An 8,271-nucleotide genomic window follows, 5' to 3' on the forward strand; every position below is an offset into this window, starting at 1 on the left:
GGTTAAATATGTCCAGAGTCAATAAAAAGCACTGTGGCCAAAAGAATACATTGTTGGCTATCCTCGTGACCAATATAGACTTTCTGAAACTGTATTAAATTAATAAACACACACACTTATACACAGTATACATATATACATATAATTAAAAGAGTGCTTGGCAACAAGTATAAGTGTTGGATTTTATTATACATTTATACTTCTACTATTATATAGCAATCATTATGATCTTTCTTGGCAAATATTACTACTGGTTTGCATTGAAATGGCAAGAAAACCTAGATTATATGTGGAAAGATTTTTATTCAGATTCCAGGTTGATACATGAAACAAATATTAAAATACTCATTTTGTGGACATGTACATGTTAGTCTGTATACAGTACCGACTTCATAAGTTGTTGGCAAGATTAAGTGGGTAATGCATTTAAGGAAGTTTGCACTTGGATGATACATCAACTTTGATAAACTTTTTAAAGGGTCTAGAAAATGCTGAGTATGGAAATGAGTTAAGAAAAACAAGAGAGAAAGATAGCATGTTAGGAAATGTGTAGAAAATTGCCACCTCTAAGTCAGGTAATTCCCTGATCAAAATATTGCCTGTGATATTAATAATAATAGCTAACATTTTTTTAATATGTTCTAGGTATGATGATCACTTTCTATGTATTATCTCAATCCTTACAACCAAATGAACATTGTATTATCCCTATTTTGCCTAGAGATTAATTTTCTTAAACTCACACATCAGATATAAATATTAGTAATGATATTCAAACCCAAGCAGTCCAGAGCCCATGTTCTAAAACGCTGTGCTATACTCGCTCCACAATGTATGATTTTTTCATTCTGCAGATCCTACTTCATACCATATTATCTTGCTCATGTTCCCCTGATGCTTGCTAATTGTGCTTGAATTTTCTGAGTTTTGTCTCTCTGACCATTCATGCATTCCTCAGAGGCAGGGACAAAGCTTTCTCTTTCGTTTTTACTTGCTTGAAGGGCTTGTTATTATGGGCAGAACACAGAGCATCTCTGAAGAGACACCCTGGGCTCTCAGTAGAGAGCAATGCAGATAATAAATACCCAACAGTACTATCAGGAATCTAAGAAAACATCAAAATAATTCCCCATCCTCACTTTTCGTAATCAATACTTTCTGTTTATTCAGGGCCAAGCTTATGAAGGGTGAAGATTGTCTTGATGAAGAACGAGCCCTCTGGCTACTGATGCTGACATCTAGAAAAATCACTATGCTTGGATTCAATATTCTGCACTATAGCTCTCTAATAGACTCAAGCAAATGGCAATGGATACACTCAGCCTTTTCTGAACTTTTAGAAAACATTCATCCATTGCATTTCTCTAATTTCTTTTTTAATTATCTGACTGCCTCTTATCTGAGACCATTAGAATTTTAAATATGAAAAATGAACCATTAGAGAATAGGCCTAAAATGAAGGAGAAAATGTGAAATTGTGTTGTATTTAAACTCATCTACTTTGAGCATTTGAATCAGTTTGCTACCTGCGTCAAGGTTTTTGGGTGAATAACTTTTATTAGAACACAATGAGTGCAATTTTAGATTGGTGTACATTCACACGTGGCCACTATTCTTATCCAAACATCATTCATCTGAGGGAAATGGCGTTCCCGGATCATCAAACCCAGAATGAAGCAGAACAAAAGAAAAATATGCTCCATGGAGTGCCTTCTTTCTGCCTTTCCAATCTAGAACAGACTGCTCCCATATTAAGAAAATTACTTTGGGTGCAAATAATACTTCAAAAAGAAGCAAACAGATATGGACTGATTCTCTCTGACATTATAATTTATATCTAAAATTAATTTTAGATCATTTTTCCTGTTAGAAGGAAAATATTACTAAGGGAACAGCCTGTCTTCATCTGGCTTATAGTAAACATTTGCCTCTTAGTATTCAGGAGCCAGTTGCACTTTTTAATCTTTGGCAATAGATGTTAGCATATCTGTTATGAAATATGGCAAGCCAACTGGGAGAGAGCAACCAGAGGGTGTAAAAGGCCCAGCAATTACCCAGGCAGTAGAGTGGAGATTAATAATCATCTGCATGCCCTGAAGGTGAATTTTCAACAGCCATTTGCTGTCCAATTGCTGCCATGCTGCCTCCCTTAGTCGGCCTTTTGCCTGAGCTCTCCAAACTCAGCCTTGGGGAGTTTAGTTTGTTCACTTGATCCTTCGTTCAACAAATATTTATCGAGAACTTACTTTATAGCTGGTATTCTCCATGTTTGGAATACAATAGATTTATGTGGCCAGTACAGAGATGGTGCCTGTCCACACTTGTTTTCAGCCCATAGGAGTGCATGGATAAACAAGCAGGAATTAACTACCTAATGGTGTGATAAGTACTGGTAAATTCATGTTCTCTAGAAAGGATATCTAATGCAAACTTAGAAGATTGAAATAAGCTTTCTGGAGGAAGCAATGTTCCGAATGAGAAAAAGAAGATGAAAAGAGGTAGACAAGTGAAGAAGAAATGGAAAGACAATCTAGAAAGAGAACCATGTGAGTGCAAAGGATCAGAGGTAGGCACGTTCAAGGAATGTAAAGTTCAGTTTGGCTGCAATATCAAGTGTAAGAAGAGCAGCACATGATGAAGGGAGAATGACAGGCAAGTTCTGCATGTTAGTCAGGATGTCTGGGCTATACTCAAGTAACAAGCAAACACCAATATATCAGTGATTTGACCCATAATGGTACATCTCTCACTCGAGATATGTATCCAAGGTAAGTTGGAGGCAAGTTGGTGGTGGTGGGGTCTCTGATGAACACAACCACTCAGGGCCCCAGGGCGATGGAGACTCGCCATCTCATATCTGCAACACCAGGAACATCGGCTTTCCTGACCACCACAGCAGGGAAACAGACATCTGGATATCTTTTATATGTGTCAGTCTAGGGTGACACATACCACTTATACCCCTTTCGGCTAGCACCAGTCATATGCTTCCCCCACCCCACCCCAAAACTACAAGGATCCAGAAAATGTAGGGGAGCAGATGAAATATGTAATGTGTACTGCTGTTTCTGGCATAGGCATGATATTGATGGCTTTGTAAGCCATGTTTAAGGAGTTTCCTTTATTTTGAGGTCATTGAGGAGCCAATGAAGAGTTTTAAGCAAGATAAAGAACCAGATTTTTATCTTTTGTGTAGTACTATAGGGTTTTCTGACCCACTGCCCCTTCTTGCCCTCTCCTCACCTCTAACTGGATAGGGGTCTTTCAGAATTCTAGCCATGAAAGTAACGCTGTTGAGAATGAGAGGTGGTTCAAATCAACAGAATGATTGACTGTCACCCCCATCCCTTGGTTAAAAGCGTGTGCTTCTTTGAGTGCCTCAGAGAGTAAATACCCCAATAAAAATGAAGCTCCCAGTCACGATGTAGCAGTCTTGGGGAAGATGGGTAAGTCTGGCACAGTCAGGCATAGACATGTTTTAGCAGACAGAACTAAGAGAAGGGGGTACAATGAGTTCTGAGCTCTAAGCATGAGGAGAAACTGCCATTATTGACAGATCCTTCCATTTCCTCTGTACACAAGCCTCAGCAGACACCCGGTATGGTCAGATCCCAGTTAAAGAAGTGCCTTAGCGTGGCATCCAGAGTAAATCACAACCCCCTTAGTGGTGACTTGCACATGAGAGGAAAAATAGGAGGGAGATAAAAGCACAAATGATGTCATTTCTTTCTTTACCTATATCGCCAATAAAATCACCTTTTTAGATTTTCTCTATGATATTAAGAGACATTTGTATGATCTATGTGTGTCCAAGCAGACTATAGCAGATCCTCTTTAGCTCCTCTGGCCCCAGTGGACAATAACTCAATATTTATCAGAAGCACCTCAGAAGTTTTTTAAAAATACAGAGTCGTAGTTTGTGTCCACTCAATTTACCGAATCAAACTCTCAGGTGTAGAACCCATGAAGTTGTGTTTTATTTTCCCCAAAGTTTGTCAAGCTTGGGAAATGTTGCTCTAGTTAATGTAGGAGCAATATGCCATAAAATTATTTTCTAGATAAGGAAATACTATGGCTTTTAATCATTTAAGGTTGGTTTTTTTTTTCATTATTTAAATGTGTTCATTTTGACTCATCTCTCTCAAAAACAGTTTTCCAAGAACCAGAGATTCTGTCTTCCTGCTGTTGAATTTCTGTGCCATGTTGCACACTGCTAGGCATTCAGCAGGCATCTCAAAAATACAGCACAGAAAGCAATAAAATCAATTCGAACGAGTATTCTAGATGGAGATGAGTCTGCAAACGCATATCACAGGGAAGGAAACAGCACTTCTCCCTGGGGCACAGACCTATTTTTGTGTTCAAGCTGCTCTCTTTTGGTAGACAGCATCATAAGCATCACCAAGATAAATCTGCTGTTTGACAGGTAGAGTCTTATGTGATTGACTTGATAAGATTCACTGTCTGAACACAGTTTTCTCAACCCTCACAGAGAAGTTATGGAAGGAGCGTTTTTATTTGTCATGTTGCGGGTTACCCAACAGGGTAAAATTGTGTGTCACTGCGGCATCAAAGTGAAAAAGAGCTGTTTTCTCTTTTTTTCTTAATATTTGTGTTCTTTAGCCTCAATCTAGATGTTATGAGTTGTATTTGCCTTTTACATGTGTGTTTTTTGCCTTGCATTTCATACAGGATTGAATATTTTCAGAAACTTCACGGAAACACAGAAACCCTATTTGACATTTGATCTCAATTTTAAGAAGGAAAGTAGGGGAAATTCTTTTTCAGTTGAGAACCCAACAAATAGCTGTTATGGTTATAAAGCCTGTGTAATAACATTGAAAACTATCTAATATAAAGGTTTTTTTCTAATCACAAAGGTAATATATGCTCAATGCCGAAAAACTTAGAAAACATCAAAAGTGTAAAGGATGAAATTGAATCAACTTTTGGGTCTACGATGGTATATTGGTTAACAATTCTATCCTAACTCTATCCCCTATAGCTGCCCTCCTGCATTTTGGAGAATGGAGAGCTGAAGGATAGAAGGTTTGTTGAGCTCAGTTTCTATATATGTCCTAGCTTCCACCAAGCAGATATACCCACACAGATTAGGAATAATGGAAAAGAGGTCCTGTCTGCACTTCTGGCTTTTTCTGGTGTTAGTTTTTTTGCAGCAGTGGTAACAGAGATGACAGCATCTATTCTCTGGCTCAGTGATGTCACCATTTTGCTCTTGTAGATCTCAGCTGATTTTACCTGGTCCCGGAGCCAACAGTCGTGGCAGCAGCTTCAGGAACATGGCTGAGGAAAGGCAAGTCCGAGAGTCATTTCTGAAAACTCAGTCAAGAGCCTGTTTCTCTAGTCCTTCCGGTGATTTTGTAAGCACTTACTAAATTCCTTTCTAGAATAGCTTTTGTTACCTTCAGCTGAACCAAAATTGTTTTAACAATCATCTGATAAACCAGAGGCAATCACTTTAACTTTTAATTGTCTCTCTTTATAGTTATATATGTTACAAATGTGCATACATGTAGGTTTTTATTAAATGGAATTATATAAAATAAACTGTTTTTTATGGATTGCATGTTTGTGTCCTCCAAAATTCATATGTTGAAATCCAGATCCCCAGTGTGATGGTATTAGGAGGTGGGGCCTTTGGAAGGTAATTAGGTCATGAGGAGGGAGCCCTCATAAATGGGATTAGTGCCCTTGTAAGAAAAAATATGAGAAAGATGAGTTTTCTCTTGGTTATGTGAAAATACAACAAGAGATGATCATCTGCAAACCAGAAAGCAGTCCCTTATCGGACATCAAGTCTATCAGTACCTTAACCTTGGATTCCCCAGCCTCCAGAACCATTCAGCCAGAACAGAAGCCACTCAGTCTATGGTATTTTATTATAGCAGCCCAAACTGACTAAAATGCTGTTTTTAGCCTGATTCTTCCCTAACTGTAGACCATAAGCATTTTTCCTAGTAAATATACATACCTCTACAAAATAATTTTAATAGCTAACTGTTATTCCATTGTATAACTGTACCACAATTTATTTAACCAATCTCCTAATTGTAGACCACCATGTTTTTGCACAACTTTTGCTACTAGAATACACTGATGAATATTCCTGATTCGCTCCTCGGGAATATGATAGCATCATTGATTTTTTTCAAAATTTTTCTAGGCAAGGTAGTGCTGGACCAAAAGTGTATGAGCATTTTAAGTCTTCAGGTGTATATTGTCAATGTTCCCATTAGAAAGTAACAAGTTTCAGTCACACCAGCAGAGTCAGTACAAATTTTCATAGCTGGAAAAAATAAGGCTAAACAATTAAATGTACAATGTGATTGCAATCATTCAAATATAAACTATATATAAGGAAAGTAACTGGAAAAAAATATTCAAAAGGGTAACAGTGATTTTTTTAGTGTTGCAGGTTAAAGTTGGTGTCTTAGTGTTTCTCTATTTTCCAATTTTTCTACATACTACTTTTATGGTTTAAAATACATATAATAAAAGGCCAGGTGCAGTGGCTCACACCTGTAATCCTAGCACTTTGGGGTGTCAAGGTGGGAGGATCACTTGAGGCCAGGAGTTTAAGACCAGCCTAAGCAAGAATGAGACCCTGTCTCTACCACAAATTAATTAGCTGGGCATGGTGGTGCATGCCTGTACTCCCAGATACTCGGGAGGCTAAGGGAAGAGGATCTCTTGAACCCAGGAGTTTGAGGTTGCAGAGAGCTATGACACCACCATCACACTCTAGCCTGGGCAAAGGCTGTCTCAAACAAACAAACAAAATAAATGTAATAATTATAATAAAGTAAGTAAGTTACCCTTCTTTAAATATGTGTCCTTAGTAGTTGAGGCAGATTGAAATAAACATGCCATGCTGTTGTATGAGAGAGTAAAAAAAAAATCCAAAAATTATTTCCAACTTAACAGTTTATAATAGAAAGTAAAACAGATGGATGTCAGTTTAAAGTCATCTGCAGTGTGTGTGGCAGTCACATAGGGAAACAGAATCAGAGCACCCACAGGAAGAAGGTAGTCACAAATACACTATAATCTGCTGGCTGATAAAATGCCTCCCTCTCCCGAAAATTTAGCCACCACTCTTAAATTTCATTATTAAATATTTGACCTTGATACTGAAAGAAAATGGTAGTATCAAGATAAACTTTGCCTTCTTCTCGAGAACCTACCCTTTTTTGAAACTAACTTCTACTGAAATGTAATATCAAACAGACCAGTATTTCCTTCATAAAATTTACTCAGTAGAAAGCCTTTTTGATACAACTTGGTGATCCCATTGGAAGTTGTTGTTTCTAAAAGACAATGGTAACCATGGATATGACAACTTACCTCATCACCACAGGTTTGCAAAGTAACTCATTCATCTGGAAAAACTTTAAGTTGTATCAACAGTGTCTAATGTCCATGATAACTATAATTACAGTAAGAAATCATAATAAAATGCAGGTGGCTGGTTGACATCCCAAATCCATCTTGTCAAAATCCAGACACAGCAAGCAGTGGAGCTCAGAAATTGCCCCCACAGGGCCAGGCACAGTGGTTCACATCTGTAATCCTAGCACTCTGGGAGGCCAGGGCAGGAGGATTGCTTGAACTCAGGAGTTCAAGAAGAACCTGAGCAAGAGAAAGACCTTCTCTACTAAAAAAAAAGAAAGAAAGAAAAAAAAGATTGTCCCCAGAATACGGCATTATACCTGAAAGGATAGTGTCCTCTAAGGAAACAGAAATGTCTCTCTCTGTCATTAGTTCAGTGTCAACAAAAAATCACTAAGGGATAGTATTTCTTCTTTAATTCCAAAGAACATGTATCCTTCCTGACTAAGTGACAATTCTGAGTTAAACATTCTATCATGTTTTTGTACTCATGCATGACCTACTATCACATATTAATTTTCCTGGGAACTTAAAAATAGACAATCCCCCAAATGCCATTGTTCTTTAATCATTAATATTTCTCTTAATTTTCATGAGGAAATGGAAAGCATAAAATGAGACCCTTGCATTTCCTCTGCAAAATATATTAACACATTACCTGCCATGTGAGTTATATTTAACTCACACTAGATTTGAACCCGGGGTCTCGTGAAGCATATGTAACTCACATGTCTCTTTACCTTGGGAGCTGTGTGGTGCACAGGCGACTCACACTGCCGTGCTGTAGCATACACGTTACGTGATGGGTGGCCCCCGGGGCAAATCCCTGCAGTTGGTTCATGAAAATCTTACTTGCTGATG

The sequence above is a fragment of the Lemur catta genome, chromosome 2, assembly GCF_020740605.2.
Source record: "Lemur catta isolate mLemCat1 chromosome 2, mLemCat1.pri, whole genome shotgun sequence".
Lineage (NCBI taxonomy): Eukaryota > Metazoa > Chordata > Mammalia > Primates > Lemuridae > Lemur > Lemur catta.